The sequence below is a fragment of the Fukomys damarensis genome, unplaced genomic scaffold, assembly GCF_012274545.1.
Source record: "Fukomys damarensis isolate Sample0158 unplaced genomic scaffold, DMR_v1.0_HiC HiC_scaffold_33, whole genome shotgun sequence".
Classification (NCBI taxonomy): Eukaryota; Metazoa; Chordata; class Mammalia; order Rodentia; family Bathyergidae; genus Fukomys; species Fukomys damarensis.
The window spans coordinates 36,643,907-36,661,332 of NW_022900945.1; the positions used below are offsets into that span (position 1 = coordinate 36,643,907).

General features: G+C 32.1%; 1 pseudogene; it reads left to right on the forward strand.

Annotated features, from left to right (window-relative positions):
• The window catches only part of LOC104872779, a 42,965-nt pseudogene that overhangs the window by 1,577 nt on the left and 23,962 nt on the right, over positions 1-17,426 (forward strand).

Genomic DNA, 17,426 nt, shown 5'->3' on the forward strand with positions numbered 1-17,426 from the left:
ATATAAATATAAATATAAATATAAATATAAATATAAATATCTGAGTTTCTGTATAAACCATTCCTACATATGTTTAAGTGGTAGCTGATTTCTTTTTTCTTTTCTTTTCTTTCTTTCTTTCTTTTTTTTTTTTTCCTGGGATTGAACTCGGGTCCTTGTGCTTGCGAGGCAGGTGGTGTAATCACAGAGCTAAATCCCCTGCCCCTTAGCTAATTTCTTAAAAATAGCACTGAAAATTCCCATTTGATGTGACAACAGCAAGATAGAAAATCATATTTTCTAGTCCTTATTCTACAAAACACCACTAAAGCAATGTCTCAAAATATCTTTATGAGAACAGCAGAAACCAGTTAAAAAGTGGCAACACTTCAGACAAGCACACAATGAAAAAGAAGCAGCAAGAAAAAGCTTTACTTTAGTCACTCCTTCCCTCAAGGTGAACAGCTCAGCATCAAGCATGATCCCCTAGGGTAGTGGTTTCTCCTAGGAGGAAAAGAGCAATCGAAGTGTGCATATGACATTCCCCATCATCCAAGACACTATTCCATCGGAAAAAACACGATCTGAGAGGCCTACTGCTGCCTCTGCTAGGTCAGAGCACTGAAGAGAATAGGCTAGTTAAAAATCCCAGAAGGCAGTTAAGAACAAAAAAAAAAAAAATCACGGCAGGGACTCTCGATAGCCTTCATAGTACTGCAGGATTAAAGGAAAGTGCAAAATATTAAGATTCTTTCGAGAGGAAGGGAGAAGATTGGAGCTTGCAACTAGGCTCTCCACATTTCCCTACTTTTCCCTTTGGGAAAAAACAGGGAATGATTGCAGTAATTAGAGAAGGTAATCATTCTTCAGACTTCTCCTTTGGACTGAGGGTGAAAACTGGACCTCGCATGTGGCGTCCTGGCATTGCATTGGGAAAAGGCATAGACTGGTCGCAGCAGCTGGCAAAGCTCTATAGAATACGGGAAAGACTTCAGAATTTTCTTCAGGAGGAAGTGAAGGAAGCTAAGAAAATGAATCAGCATTTCAGTGTATTTCCATAAAGGAAAGGAAAGGAAGGCTAATGATGGCCCAGGTAGCTCTTCAAGATTGGGAGAGCATACAACCTTAGGGTTCTCCTTCAAGAATAAGGGAGAGGAGAAGAACGTGCACAGCAAATTCAAGCCTAACCCTATACTGTGAAAGAGTAAAGGATGCGGCAGTTTATGAGAGCAGGTTGGTTCTATGGGAGTGGGAGAAGAGATATAACTGAAACTTTTCTCCTATTAAGAAGAGACATAAATAAGTGCAGTAGAAAGCTTATTTTTTAAGAAATAATATCCCCAATTTTGTGAAATATACTATTGAAAGTGAACTCCCACTTTCTTGAAACCCAGAGTACTCACATAACAACCCCAAACAATCCACATTGGAGCACATTAAAATCAAAGTTTTAAAACTGCAAGAGAAAAATAACCCATACTACCAATAAAAAAGAAATCTTACAGATTATTAGTGTGTTTAACACCAGCAAGTTTGCAGGTCAAAGGAGTTTGCTGATGTATTCACAATAATGAATGTAAAAATGCCAGCAAAGAGAAAAACTAAGAGAATACAGTATACAATCACTAGATCTGCTTTATTATATATGCTAAAATGAGTTCTTCAAGTTGAAATAAAGAACACCAAATAGCAGAACAACAGTTCTGTATATAAAGAATGAAATTCTAGTACTTTCTGAGATGTAGATAATCCTGAAGGCTATTATGTTAAGTGAAATAAGTAAAGAACACAAACACAAATATTGCCTGCATTTATATATATGTATAAGCTAAAAATTTTGATTTTTAGAAAAATAAAGAGTAAAATAGTAATGATTAGAGACTGGTAAGGGAAAGGGATCATAGAGAGAGGATGGCTGATTGACACCGGTTATAATTGCATGTGAGAGATAAATTCTTATGTTCTATTTTGCACTAAAATAACTATGGTAGAAACAACTGATTTAATGTTGCAAACTAATTAGCAAAGAGGATTTTTTAATGGTCCTAGTTCAAGGGATGATAAGCATTTTTGTTGATGAGATTATCGTGACCTGCTTACATATTGTATACATATATTAAAATTCCACATTGCAACGCATAGGTTTTTATAATTATTGTGTCAATTAATGATAAGAAAAAGATTGAAAATTAAAAACAAAATGAAAAAGGTATGTGAATGTATGACTCATTATAAATATAAATATACAAAAAACAGAAAGTTAATAGTGTAACGCATATAAATTACTCTAAATTTTTAAATAAAAGTTAAAAACCAACAATATTACAAGCATAGACCAATACAAAAATTTATTTACAATATTACTATATAAAAATGTGATGTGACACAAGTAACAGAAAGTTGTGTGTGTGGAAGGGAATAGTAGTGTATAGTTTGTGGATGCAACTGAAGATATCACCTTAAAATGAATTGTTATCCTTGAGGCAAACACAAGTTGTTCCTAAAACAGCAACAGACTACCCTAAAAATAATTGCTGAAGTGTTGGGTAGTGAAGCTAATAAAATATTGAGTATATGTATAATAAATGGTCAGATTATGTATAAAAATAGAACTCTGACCCACAATCTGTAGCAACCAATTCAGGAAGAAAAGTCATTGTCTGCACTGCAGTAATCAGTCCAGGCAGCCAATGATTCCTGCATCAATTGACTTAAAAAGTCTAAAGACTTGATCAATAACTGACACATTTCCTAATGATTGTCCCTACTTGTAATGTAACATCAACTAGAAAAAGCCAAATTGTTCCTCTAAACATTCATTCTACTAATCCTCCCAATAGCTACCCAATGTCAACAGCTCCCAATCAGAGCACATCTGAAGACCGCCCTGTTCTACTGTAAACTTCTCTTACTCCCCAGTGTGTGGAAGATAATACTGGATCTTTACACTAAACTATGCATACCATAGTACTAACTGAAAATAAATTATGAGTTTAAGTTCTGCATCTATTTAAAAAAAGCAGTTTGAAGGGTAGAGAAATCTCTTCGAGAAAACATAGAGAAACAGCTTCTTGAATTTGTTCTGGATAATGATTTATTTGTATAATGCCAAAAATAAGTCCAAAAAGCAAATGTACACAAGGGACACCTACAAAAAAGTGAAAAAGCTACTGAAATGTAAATTAGACAATAAACAAAATGAAGAGATAATCTCCAAAGTGGAATAAAATATTTAAAAATCATATATCTGATATCGGTTAATATTCTTTCATAGAAAACAAATCCCTACCACTCAGTAGCAAAAAAAAAAACCCCAAAACAAAACAAAAAACAGAATACAAACAAATTTAAAAATGGGCAAAGGACTTAGATATCTCTTTGAAGAAGATGTATAGATGGCCAATAGATACATGAAAATATTTTCAACATCAGTAAATTTTTAGGAATGAAAATACAAACTACAATGAGCTATTGCTTCAAAGCCATTAAAATGAAAAGATAAAGGAAGAGATGCAGGGAGGGAACGGAGGGGGAGAAAATCACACATTTTTCAGCACTTAGAGAAGTTAAACCCACACAAAATATAAAGTGATATAGCATCCATGAAAGAAAATGTTGATGGTCTTTAAATAATTAAAACTAGAGCTACCATATAATTAATAATCCTGTTTCTGGATATATAGTCAAATTAAATAAAATTGGAATATGAAACATATACCTGCACTCTCATGTTCTTTGCAGTGTTAGTCATAATACCAAAGACAGAAATAACAAAAGATTCCATTGATGAATGATCAACAAGAATGTGATAGATATACAAAGGAAATTGCTTTATTTAACTCAAAAGGAAAATAATTGTGACTTATTTTACTTAAACTCAAAAGAACAAAGAATTCTCTTAGTAGCATAAACACATACTCACAAAAGCAGCATCATAGCTAGAGTTAGTGTTGCCCTGCAATCCTTCAATTTGCTGTCTTCCAACATATCTGAATACTTTAACTTATTTAAATAAAAAATTAAAAAGACTTAAAATCTTTGAAAATTGTATTTTGATGTACTCAAATCTTTGCAGTGTTAAAATAGAATATTATTACAATATGATTTGCCTTTTGCCCCAAAATGTGCCACTGGGGGAAGAAGTTTCCCCCACCCTCAGCTATGCCACTAGATGGAAGACATTAGGTTCAGATATGTCATGCACATGTACCAAAAACACGCAATAAACGTAAACATCATATGTTGTAAATATGAAGTAAAATAATATTAACAACAATAATGAAAATGGGGAAAGGTGATCTAGTGATGGAAGGAGATAGATGGGCAGGGCTGGAAATAGGAATAAAAAAGAATCAAACTATGGACATGTACCTACTCCTTAAAATGATTGTAATTTGCATGTATTTCAAACATGTCAATAAAATATAATTTAAAAAGTTTAGGGTATGAAAGATGAATAAATTATGGAGTTCGGTTTTATAATGTAATTCTTATAGTTGCAATATATATTATGCATTTCAAACTTTGTTAAGAAGTGTTCTTAACATGTAATAAAGAATTGCAAAAGAAAGCAAAACCCCAGAAACAAAAGAAAACAAAGAATTTTGGGAAGTGTTTACGTGTCTTTTACCTTGACTGTGGTGATGGGATCATAGATATCCCTATATGGCCCCAACTTAAAAGGTTGTTTGCATCAATGAATATAGTTCTTTATATGTTGATTATTGGCTAAAATGTAAAAAGTATAATGGAAAATAAAGTAAATTAAATATCTTTTCAACCAAAATGCCTTTAGTTTTTCAAAGAAATAACTGTATTACACGCCTTACTTCGGATCCTCTTTTTCTATTGCTGCCATTTGTCATTTCTTCTCTCGGTGCAGACTTTTCAGTCGCCTCCCAAATTGTTTCTTAGAAGACTCTGCCATGCTATATTATTATAGTGGAAAAGGACAGAAATCCTTGATGATGTTTTCTGAACGCACTGACTATGCTTATTTGTGGATTAATTTATCAAAACCTCCTTGCCTCACAGTTCTTCTTGGGTTTCCAGCATTACTTTCAGTTTAGAAATGGATAAAAAATGCAGTGGTTTTAGTGATTAGTTCACAAATTTGTTTAACACTAAATCTACATTATGAATGAATACCTACTTTTGTTACAAAAAGTATGCTTTTTATTATGTCACCAGTACAAGAGTGTACTCAGGTAATAGGGGCATAGCAAACATAACTCTAAGGAAAGTCTTTTTGTTTTCAACTAACTTGAGCATTATTTGGAGTAAATGAATGAATAAATTAATGATCGTCACCATATCAATGATAATTGTTCTCCTTTTCAACTAACTGTGTACTAATCCTTAGTATGTAACTCCAATGTCTTTTTAAGTGTGAAATATCAGTCAATCCTTTCTAGACACTAATCTTACAAGTTGAAGACCTGCTGAAAACTCTTTCTTAGAAATCTGGAAGATTGAGTACCTAAATAAAGCTAAAAAGAGAAAATAATCTGTCATTAGCAGAAAATACATAAATATGGCTAATATTACATTAAGTGAAATAAGCCACTTACAGAAAGATAAATAGTACAGGACTCCAGTTACATGAGTTATCTCTAATAAATTCACAGCAGAGAGAACTCAATAGCGTGAAACCACCCATTTGTGTAGTGCTGTACGTTTTGTTTTTTCATTACTTATTACATTTGGGTTTCCATTTGACTGAATAATTTCTTGAGCTTTTTTGTTTGTTTGTTTGTTTGTTTGTTGTACCGGGTATCGAACTAGAGCCCTTGAGCTTGCGAGGCAGGCACCAGAATCAATGATCTAAATCCCTGGCCCTTTGCCTGAATAATTACTGAAACAGACCCTTTATCTTCCTCACCAAGTTGCTGGAAAGAATTCTCTTTATGTAAATATGTCAGTCTTCACCACCAGAAAATATGTAAATTTCCCTAATTATTGTTGCATTCCTCATGTGATTAGTTGCCAAACTTCATTGTAAATAGATTTTACTGTCACTATCAGCTCTTGACACAGCATAAGCTTTTTCATTTTTAGCAATTTAAAAAACATAAGCTGTGGGATGCATTGACTATCTTACCTGGAAATTTGACGTCACTTAAAAATAAACTGTAAAGACAATTCTGACACTTTTCTTTGTTTCAACTGCATATTTCAAAATACCGTGAGTACTGCTTTATAATATGAATTGTTTAAAGAAAATTTTATGATTAATTTATTTTTAGCTTCATCAAAATAACGATTCAAAACTAGTAAAAACAAGAGGCTATTTTTTACAAATTATTATTCCTGCTGGAAAACAGAAAAATAAAAACTGTCATAAAAGACATGTATGTTATTTCTCAAATATATATACATTGTAATCCTCAATGTAAACATCTATGCCTCAGTAATGGTCTACAAATTTTTACATGAAAAAAGATAAAGAACAACGTAGTTTCCTTTCACTGAGTTTATGGTCAAGACAGAAACATATAGTAGACAATAAACAGAAAATGCACAAGCATGCATGTATGTGTGAGAATGTGTGTGCATTGGGGTATTACTTGTGAAGACTATGAAATAAAGCAGAAATAAGTTTTAAATCTCCAGTCTCTGCTAGCTGACAATTATGTCAAAGCTTTTAGTATTTACTAATATCAGTCACTCCTTAAAGTACTTAATAGGTTTTACTTGGCATTTTAGCTTGACATATATAGTAGACATTGTTACCCTACTTCACTAGTGAAATTTTAGAGATCGGAAGATGTTAAATAACTTTCATATAGTCACAGAGTTAGTCAATGTGTTACCAGATACAAATTTTTAATTTAGAAGCTCTAGTTCCATAGCTTATTCTACTCAAATAATGTTAGAAATAATGTTCTAAGGTGTGACACTCTTTTGCAACAACTATAAAGTGAACAGGGTAAGAATGAGGATCAAATAACCAGGTGATAGGAGGATGAAAGTGAGTGGAAGAGTTTTCTATGCAAAGAAAGAGCGTATGTTATGCTTTATGGCACAGCACTCTACATTTGCTTCATCAAGAAATGAATGCATCTTGGAACCATAATGTGAAGTGAAATAAATCAGACACATAAGATTAAATTTTATATTGTTCCCTTTATATGAGATATGCAAAATATAAATACAGAGAAAAATGAAAGTTTGATAATAGGAAATAGGGAGATAAAACTCTTGCATATGAGAACAAGGTGAAAGGGGGAGGAAGAGGGGGAAAAGTGGATGAAAAAACAATTGAGATGTGCTGGGTACCTGTAATAACTCCCCACAAGGAAGTCATTACATGGACTGCAAAACATTACCAATAAAAAAAAATCTGATAAAAAGTCCAGAAAGAAAAGAAATAGCCTATATCACGGTGATGGGAAGCCACTTCACCTAAATGCAGAATAGAGAAAATGTCTAAGAATCTGGGCATAGAACACAGATATATTTATATCAAGGGATGAAAACTGGAAAAGCCATATAGAGCCCAATAATATAAAGTCTTATGGAACATGTAACTTGGAAGTTTATCTAAACACAATGAGAAAACATTTGTTGGTTTAGTGATTGCATAAATTGTTCAAATTATGCCATTTAAAACGTAGCTCTAGTTGAAATCTATAGAACAAATCAGTGGAGCTAGAAAAGACACCAAAAATATCAACGTAGTATTTTAGGTATCCCATAGTTTGTGTGAAGAAGTAGTGATGTTACAAAAAACAAAACAAGACAAAACAGTGAATGGGTCTAAAATATTGCTGGGAATAATATTCATTATGATACACAGTATTATAATCCCATCTTTACTTTATACTTTCGCTCCCAAAATTTGATTTTATTTTCCTTTGACTACAGAACACCTAGAATAATACTGAGCACATTGTGGCTACTTATGACTGATTTCACCCAAGTACGCAGCCCAGGACAACCACCTATTTTCCAGTAAAGACAGCAATGGTGCTCAGTGGAGTACAATTACTCAGGGTTATAGAGGGGACCATTTTCATGGTACATGGACTTGCCGTATCACATCTTGGGTTTTGGAACTACAAACTCCATTGATTTTGAGTTGGACTAGAGCAAAGAGAATTTTAAATCCCAAATAAAATTTTCATTCTTTACTCTGCATTAACCTATCTTTAAAAAATTGGCAGGAAAATAAATTGTTTTAACTTCAAATGACTTAGACTGAAAAAGTGTATTTAAATTAGTCTTTCTTAATTTTCAACTGAATTATTTGGCTAATTTAGCACATTACCAGCTGTTCTAATTATTTTTGTAACAGCCAAAGTCAAGGTTGTTAGAAAAAGCATTGCTACTCAAAGATTGTTAGTGAAAACATAAACAAAATATTCATTAATAACAACAAAATGATTATTTTTTTCTTGTTTTGTCTAATTTTATTACATTGTATACAGGCATAACAACTCATAATTAATTTTTTAACTGTATACCTAAAATGTACCAATAAACTCAATGAGAAAAAAATTTAAAGAAAAAAGAAACTGGGAGAATTTATTCTAAATGCTGAAATTAATTCATTCACTTTTCAAATGCATGCCTTTGTAATTATGGAAAATAACTTTAATAAGACAAAGGAAAGTAGATGTTCCTTTTATAAAAAATATTTAATAAGTGAACCAAGGAGAAACATTGTTGTTTCCTTATTTACAAAAGGAATCAAATCTGAATATCACATACAATATTCTTATTGAGTATATCAATTTTTATAACTAATTCAAAACTCACTTTTCTTTTGTTTTTCTCTTTGCTGTAAAGCACTATATATGTGATGGCAAACATCATTCATGTCCTTTGGAGCTAACAATTCAGTGAAAGACAAAATGTAAAGTAATAGTTACAATATAAGCATGACATGAAAAAGAAATAATATAAATGCCTTCTACATCTGGCATGCCTACACCCTCACTTTTAGAAGTTAACTAAAGTCTGTTCTAGAAATCTGGTCCTGTAGTTATTGCTTTTAACAGAGAATCCATCACACAGAATCTACAACCTAAAAAGCTTATTGTTCTCAATTCTGTTACACAAAGAGAGAGAAAAGAATAAACAGATCATGGTGACTGAGTCACACTTTTCCCATCCCCATTGCTATGAGACTACCTCAGCCTTTCACCAGTTTTTCTGTCCCATATTTATGAGACAACGATGGTACTATTTTAATCTCTACTGGTACTGTAGAAATATAGCAAATGCATAGCTGGGAGCAACACTATGCTAGGATGTTAAGTATTAGTAGTGGATCTAAGAGAAGCTGCAATGTCCACTTGTATGAAATCTGAAAAAAAAACAGTCAGAGTATTTCATTATATTAACAAACTGACAAAGGATGTTAATTATGTGGGACATGATAAAATCACCCAAAGCAGTTAATGATTGCATAACAATGCTAAGGACGTAGTAGATAATAACTGCATTTTCCCAAAAGTATCTTTTTTCCTTTAAAATATATATCACATATTATCATATAATGACATATACTATATATCATATTTATAACAGAGCATACAGGGATGAGATAGAATCTATAATAGTCATACAGAAACTATAAAGTGAATAAAATAATTTATGCTGTTGGAGATAAAGTAATCTACCTCATGATTTACCTTCTGTTGCTTAGTAGTTCCTGCTTTCTTATCTGTCACAAAAAAATAAAACCACCATAGGAAATTTGTATATAATAAGAGAGTGTGACTTTTTAAATTCAAATGTTATAATATGTTTACTATCATGAAATTTTTTGTTGTGTACTAAATTTAAATAACCTTTGTACTCAAATAATGTTTTTGTATCAATTTTTTCATTGATCCCTTCATGAAAAAGCTATTTTCTTAACAGACTATATAATGAAAAGATAACCAAACACACACACATGCACACACACACACACAAAATTGAATAATAAGCAGGCCTATGGAATTGAATAAGGCACAAGTTATTGTGCTTTGGAAAGAGCTGTATAATAAAAATGAAATGCCAGGAAGGCTTTGGAGAAAAACTATATTATTAAATGTGAAAGAGAAATTTCAAGCTTCGTAGTTTAATTTTCAGAGCTGCAGATAGATATCATGCTGTGATACTGGTCATTTTTATGTGTTTATACTTTTTTAAAGAATTATTTAAACTTATTTAATTTTTTTAACTTAGTTATTTCTGCATAACATTTGATAAATTTTTATGTTTAATAATGTTTTGTAGTCATAAATTGTATTTTATTTTTACAAAATATATGTACATTATTTTGCATGCAATTATATAACAACATAAACTGTGTGCATACACATATATTTAGGATTTATAAATTCTATTTTGATTTTTAAATTTTTCTTCTTGGAATTAATTTGATCAGAGTAACCAGCATTTTTTTGGGTTTCTTCAAAGAATGTTGATGTGTATTTTCTCGTGTGAAAGAGATTACAACTCTTATCTTCTGCTGCCAGAATGTCATGTACACTCCATAAAAGCAGTGAAAAGGAGAAAGTTTTCATTGTTGCTGTATCTAAAACTTGTGCTTTGACATTTGTGTACTCCTGTTGGAAAATCAGCAGAACCTAATCAAAATACACTGCCAGTATGATCATAGTTATAGATAACTGGACACTGTGCCACCAGATAGTGAAGTTTTATTTTTAAATAATGGAGGGGATGATATGTGTTTGTGCAATGCACTTTATAAGTCTACAGACTTGATTTGTGTTCACATGTGTGATTTAGCCCAGAAGCCTACTGCTTCAAAGTAAAAAACTTTTATACTTTGAATACTTGAAATCTATTTCTTGCATTCCTATAGTTCAAAATAAAACCTCGTTATACTTACTAACATGAATAAAAAATCCATTTATTTTCTTAAAGTAATTATGTTAATGCCTACAATTGTCTGTAAAAAAAACTCCACTACCTTGTTTGTGTTTGAAGCCAAATAAATACTATTGTTTAAATATTTCTAATGCAATAATAATAGTAATAATAATAATACATGCAGATGAATTTTAATTAAGAGTTAAAAAACACAGCTATCCTTACAACTTTTAAATTTTAATGTTTATCACTCTATGTGTTATCCAATATGTAAAAATTTAATATTTATAATTTTCTCTTTAACTAGCCTCATACTATGCAAACTTTTTGTAAAATTTTTACAATTCACTAATGTGTTAAACACATTTTTCTTGTGCCAGTGAATATACTCTTATACTATTTTAAAGCCAAAAATATTCTCCACTATGTAATTAAATAAAGCACAAGTTATTGGAAAGTAATACATATCACTGGAAATTATTTGCAGTATAGACACAGTCTCTTCCTGTACTACTCTTCCTACTAGAGATATAAGTTCTTCTGTGATATTTCTTTTATCTTCTTTTCCTTACTTTCCTTTCTCTTCTCTGTTTCCTTCTTTCCTTTTGTTTTTCCTAATTCATTTATCTAAAACACACGAATATAGTATAAAAATTTTAAAAACACGAAACTTTTCATACCTCTTTTCCTTCCTTTTTACCAAAGCAATGAGAATTACTCTCAACCTTGTTTTTGCTTTCTGAGTTAATATCAACATTCACAATCATTTGTGTACTGTATTTCCTGTGTTCTGTGATTCCTCACATCTGGGTAAAATAGCATAGAAATTAAGAGAATAGATTCTAGAACAAGAACACATTGGCCAGGCGTGGTGGCACACGTGTGTAATCCCAGATTACTTGGGAGGTGAAGGCAGGAAGATTGTAGCGAGTGAAGCCAGCTTGGGCTCCACAGTGGGTCCAAGGCCAGTCTAAACTACATAGCAAGACCCTGTCTCAAAACAAACAAACAACAACAATGAAAACCCCACATAAATATTAAATTAGACTCTCTCACCTTCCAGGATTTTATGATTTACATTATTAACATAAAAATCTGGGCCCTAGTTTCCTAATCATTAATTGGGTATTATATATATTTGTCTAAGTATATAGAACAATTATCATAGAAGCTTGTCAGGCAGTCAGAATAGAAATAAATTATTTTCTAAATTTTGTGTTGCTTTAGTATTTGCTACCATTTTCAAATATGTGATTTGTAGATGTTTTACGCATTCTAATAAACATTTACTTTTGCATCAGATTTTTTTCATTTCTAATTTTGTATTATTTTGCTTAAAGACGAGTCCTACAATTATATAAATTTCTCAATCCACAATTCTCTCTCTGTGCCTCTTTGTAGTGTGTTCAACCACTTAATGAAAACTACTAGCCCTCGAGCCACAGCTTCAACTACTCCAGATAATCTACCCCTGAGTTTGGTGTCATTCCCTCCACACACGAATTCCCAGGTACTCAGGTACTGAGGAACAAACTCAAGGTCCTCACGCTAGGCTACAACCATAGCTCTTAATTTGAAACAGAGTCTCACTAAGTCATTAGCTTGTCCAGCCTGGAACAACTTGTGACCCCCTGCCTCAGCTTCCTAGATATGTACCACTACATCTGACTATACAGTGAGATTTTTGTTTACGATTTTCAGTCTCAGGCTATGCCACCAGGAGAAAAGCTTTCTAAGACCTTTTGTTTTGCATGCTATTTTCCTTCATGTTGAAAGCACTCAGGTTATTAATATAACTATTATCTATCTCTGCAGTCTCAGACTTAATTCTCTTCCTTGATTTAGCTTGATACTATGTCCTTCTGCAGAGAAAACATGGAATTTGAGTAACTAATCAATGGGCAAATGTGAATATGAAAATGAGGAAACCTCAGGAGAAAATGTACTTTCTCAAGGTGAGTACTTAAAGTACCACGGAAAATGATCTAAAAGACAGAAGTTTCAGTAGCACATGGTTTTTGGAACAATAATTAGTAGCTTCATATGCGCTTACATATGAAATAATGGAACCTCATGAAAATATTAACTATGGCACACCTCCTCTACTTAAGTCTGTTGAATCAGAGTATTTAGAAAAATAGAACCTCGTTGTTTAAAAGAGATTTCCAAGGTGTGACAGATACGTGCTCTCCAATACGTCTTCTGTAAAGAGAACAGATTCCTTCTCATTCTGTGCACTGTTAGACCACTGAGGCAAACATCTTAGTCAGTTATTTCCTATGATTTGACTTTGCTATTATTATTACCATAAGGCTACTATCTGAGCCAAGGACTACTTATTTTGAGCATACTTCTCTTACATTTTTTGAGAAGCTATTACTGGATACTGTGCAAGGAAATTCTTTAAATCCCTACTCTAACTCTGCCATGGGTTAAATTATATATTCAGAGAAGATATGTTGAAGACCTAAATCTCAATATCTCAAATTTAAAAAAAAATATTTGTAAATGGGTTGTTTCAGGTATATTTAGTGAAAAGGAGGTCATACTGGAGTAGGATGACTGTAGAAAAAATACAGAAAAATCAGATACACCATCATATAATGACAGAGGCAGAGATTGGAGTATTGCATTCTCAAGACAAGGATGCTAGTATCCCCTGAAAACCAGAAGCAACAAGAGGAAAAAAAAATTATTCTTTACAGCTTTCAGAGGGGGCAGAGCATTGCCAAAAGCTTGATTTCATATTGCTAAAACTGTTGGACAGCAGAGTGGTAAGAAAATAAATGTATCTTCTTTTCAGCCACATAGTTTATAAGACTTTGTTACATCAGGCCTAAAAAAACAAGGAAAAGTTCTGCGATAGATTGTCACTTTCATTTCGCCAAAGAGTAATCGGGCTTTCAGAAAGTTAACCTTTCCAAGTTAACTTGATCCAAATTAAACAATTTTTATGTAACTTGTGCAATGTACTGAGATAAAATCTGATGAAAAATAGTCTTGCCCAAAAGTTTGTGAGTGGAATCATAGTTACATTCTTCTCTCTAGAATAAACAGCATTGGAATGCTTCTTGTAAGGGTAAAAGAGAATGTATTGACATTCTCTGGTGTCTCTAATTGGAGACCGTATGTGCAATTCTGTCCACTCTGTTCATCTCTCTGCCCTCTGTGACACCCCTTGAAATCAATGAGAATGCTAGAATTAGATCAGATAATATGTCTTGAGAGACCATAATGGGTATAATCCAGATGCTCTGGTTAACCACTGAACACAAGAAAAGAATAGTGGAACTCTGTATAGAAATTATCAACCCTCATTTATAGAACCAATCTTTACTGTCTTTTCTGTTAACAACAGTTTTGAGCAAATGTTTTATGCATCAGTTTTAGAAACACCTTTTACCTGCAGGTTTGTAATAAAAACCAAAGCACTCATAAGATTGTTTTGCTATGTATGAATGTAGCTAAAAAAATTGTATTTAGAAAACAAACAATTCAACTATCTATACAGTTTAACAAAATGATTTTTATAAAACATTTTATTTCAGTAGGTTCATTAAATTGTACATTTTTATAAGATAGACACGCAAATAAATTGAGACTACTTTGGGCTTTCAATGACTATAGCCTTATGTTGATTATATTGCAATAAAATATCTTCATATGAAAAATGGCTAATAAAATTAATAGTGACAATATTAGAGTATTCTTAATTTCATTTTAAATTATTTGATCTGAAACCTATTTGATAGATTAAATTGGATGCTTAATTCAACACTATTTGTAGTCTATATTCTGGATAGTCTGCTAAATAATGAGAGTTTCCTAAAATAACAAATACATTTAGTATCTTGATCACATATCATCTCCTGAACAAAAATGAAGTCTCCAATAAACAAAAGAAAATTCGAGATATAATTACATCATCTTTATTTCATCTCCTGCTATATCTCTAAGATTTTAGTAAAAACTTCACATCTTCTAAAATGAATTTTATCTATTTTCATGTCATCGATTCTAAAATGGAAAATGCCATGCAATTAGACAAAACACAAACTAAGTCAGAAAATGCTGGATTAAGTGAACTTTGAAAAAGAAGAAAATTATAACATTATGCAAGTTTGAATATTGCTCGAGTTGGTTTCAAGCTTATTTTCCTACTTTATTGTTAGCTAAGAGAATAGCAACATATTTAAATTAAAACTAGTCTGACTGATACTACAGATAAGAACAAATTGAATGGGCATTTTTTTTGTCTGAAGAATATATATACTCTTTATACATACATTTGTCTATATATATTCATATATGAATCTATTTATCTATCTATATAATATAATCACATATAATATTATAATCACATATAATATGCTTTAGCTGTAGGCCTACTTCATAGCTCATAACATAATAAAACAAAGTTTTTTTTGTATTTTGCATACATACTGAAATATATTCTTATCAGATATGCAAGTTTTGAATTGCTTGACTTTTAAACTAGATTCAAAGCAACTTTAATTGGGCCAGAGGGTTTGTTTTCAAATTATTTGAACCTAGACCAGTCTTCTGTATTTAGCATGCACACATTCTTAACTAAGTGCTTACTCAGTGACCTCAACAAAGCTGAGAGCAATGTTGGTACCAAGCCTATGGACAAATTGCTTTGCTTCTTTGATTGAAGTTGATTCTCAATTTAAAGGTGTCTTTTCACTATAGATTAGTTAATACATCCTAATGTTGTGCTGGAAAATGTTTTCCTGAATACCTCTAAATTGTAATAAAATATCTTTAGTTTCTTTTTGGACATTAAGGTATCTTTGAAGTAGACATCTACAGTCCATAAAGTGTGTATGCCAAATTGTTAAAGAGAAAATATTAATAGGATTTTTTTAAGGATCCGCATAATTGAGATATTTAGGTATAAATTAGTTGGTTTAATTAGTAGGTGATTTTTGAAATTGGGATTAACTAGACTAAGACAGAGCCAGTAGCTGGAATCCTCTGTCACGTTTGGTTGTGATCATGCTTGAAGGAGGGAACAATGAGGTATCTGAGCAGAAAACCAAATGAGGATATCAGCATGGTAGGGAGAAGTTCCCCTGTAAACTACATTTGTACTGGTTCTGTATTGCTTGATTCATTTCCTAATTTTTATTCAAGGATGTAAAATATTTTAGGATCAGTTCAGAGGTAACGTTTATATTTATTCAAAAATTTTACTTGATTTTTATATTATCTTTACACTCTTTTTGCCTCCTAACTTATGTTTTGTGTAAATATGCTTACCTTGCCCCTATAAGTAAAAATTAAGTAGCATGATGAAACCTTGTCAGTATTCTGTAGAGGAATTCTGGTGAATTTCTGAGAATCAATACTATGTCTAAGTCAGATGTATTTCATAAAGGTGACTACTCAAAACCACTGGTCAAAATTTTACTTCTTCAGAGAAGCTGAATTTTACTGCAATACATAACCCCAAAGCAAAGAACTCAGACCAGTGTAACAACCTTGACTTGAACATGAAAAAAAAACAGTTCTAGACTGGCCAGCATTCCAGAGCAAAGAAAGCTCAGAATGCCCCGTCCCTCTAAATGCACAGCTTGAATTTAAAGCCATACAAAAGTGTTACAAAAGATCAATGGGATCTGCACCTCCATTCCTTTTTAGGTTTGATGTTTTTACTTTTTCCCTGTTTCAAAAACTGGCTGAAGTTAATCAAGCTCTTTTTGTATGTCATTTCCTTTTTCTTTGAAATAAAAAAAAGTTTTAGCATTTACATTTGTTCATATTTACTGAAGATGAATAATTTTGCTTTATCATTTTCTGAAATATATTATTAAATGCCATTGGGCTGTGAAAGTCACTGGTGTTCCTAATTTTATTTTTTTTCTGCCTCAGGTGAAAACGAAAACAAATGGGTTTGGAGTTGAGCGGCAGTCCTGCTTTCAGGTCTTTCATGGCATTAGTGCAATCATTCCCCTGGAGAAGTATGCTACGATTTTGAGATCACGCTTCATATAGCAAGAGTTTCTTTCCTTCTCCCCTTGCCACCGATACTAGGGCTTCGTCTTCTATTTTTAGAATGAGGACCGGATGAGCTTCTTGGAGTTAACGCCACCGTAAATGTGGCAGCATATCGAAGACTAAGCTCAATAGTTTTTCACCCTCAAGTTAATCTGAAGATACCTAGGAACAAATCGTCCAAATCATATATGCCTTCTTATATTTTTACACATCCTGTGGCTATTGATCCAGAGAAATTAAGTTTTGCTATAATTCCCTGCAGTTACTTCTGTCTGGGGGATTTAGGGTTGCAGTTTACTTTGTAACCTTAATTTGTTTATTGATTCACAGAAAGTCATTGGTTTCCAGTTTCAGCTTTTTTCTTGTCTTGAAATGTGACTTTTAAAATCTTTACATGTTGAATTTTTTTCCCTGGCAATCATGGTATTTTTAGCCCATCAGAGGCTATATTTGAAAAGCGTGTACTTACATATTCAATTTCTTTTTTTTACTCTAAAGAGGATGGCTTATTAATTTTAATAACTTTTCTACTCAGGTGAAATACACATGTGATAACAGCACCCATGTGATATATATATATATATATATGATATATG